The following is a 768-nucleotide window of genomic DNA, read 5'->3' as shown; positions in this document are numbered from 1 at the left end:
AGTAGCACTTGTCTGTCTTCCATGCTTTAGAAAATGTAGAGCAGCCTCTGGTGGGATCACCAGGACAGAAGTCAGTAAGGACCAGTACATCGAAGGACAGATTTTAGAAACAGCTGATTCAGTCAGAGGGTGTTTAAGTGTGTTAAGGGAGAAATTTCTTGTTTTCAGATTTGAATAGGTAGAGGCTCCCGTGGACACATTAAGTTGTAAAGGCACTGCTGGGATTTGAACCCAGGATCTCCTGTTTACAAGACAGGCGCTTTCACCAACTAAGCCAACCCGCCGCAGGCAACTACGCTACCTGTTTCAGGTCGTCTAGTTTTGTAATCAAGTTTTCAGATTGCCACGCTCTTCTTGTTCACTTGCGTTTATTCTTGAAGCTGCATAGAACGCACATGAGGTTATTCTCGTTTTTGTCCTTGGGAAGTGGCACATCGTTATTGAAAACGCCACTCAGGCACCGCTGGGATTTGAACCCAGGATCTCCTGTTTACTAGACAGGCACTTTGACCAACTAAGCCACGGCGCCATGCGCTTTGGTGATTTGACAGACTTTCACATGAATGTTTCAATGAAATCAAATGGGCACGTTAACGTCTTTCATTCCTTTTTCAGTAAAAGCAAAGAAAAACAGACTTGCTGTTCACTTCTAGGATGGCATGTGGTAGCGGAAAAGCCAACACCGTTAAGGCCTCTGGAGTCACAAGAGGACAAAGGGATGAGCTAGGACTGGCGAGATCAAGGGACAACGTGGCACTAGTCCTGTTT

The 768-nt window shown here is 45.7% G+C and overlaps 2 non-coding genes across 2 annotated transcripts; both read right to left on the bottom strand.

Moving 5' to 3' along the window:
• Nucleotides 1–210: 210 nt before the first annotated feature.
• trnat-ugu lies at nucleotides 211–284 on the bottom strand. The gene has a single exon. It is a non-coding gene; the product is annotated as a tRNA-Thr (tRNA).
• A 171-nt stretch (nucleotides 285–455) lies between these two features.
• trnat-agu lies at nucleotides 456–529 on the bottom strand. The gene has a single exon. It is a non-coding gene; the product is annotated as a tRNA-Thr (tRNA).
• Nucleotides 530–768: the final 239 nt, after the last annotated feature.

This window comes from Micropterus dolomieu, unplaced genomic scaffold, assembly GCF_021292245.1.
Source record: "Micropterus dolomieu isolate WLL.071019.BEF.003 ecotype Adirondacks unplaced genomic scaffold, ASM2129224v1 contig_5358, whole genome shotgun sequence".
Lineage (NCBI taxonomy): Eukaryota > Metazoa > Chordata > Actinopteri > Centrarchiformes > Centrarchidae > Micropterus > Micropterus dolomieu.
Note: the sequence above shows the minus strand (reverse complement) of the source record. Positions and strands in the feature narration are given on the sequence as shown.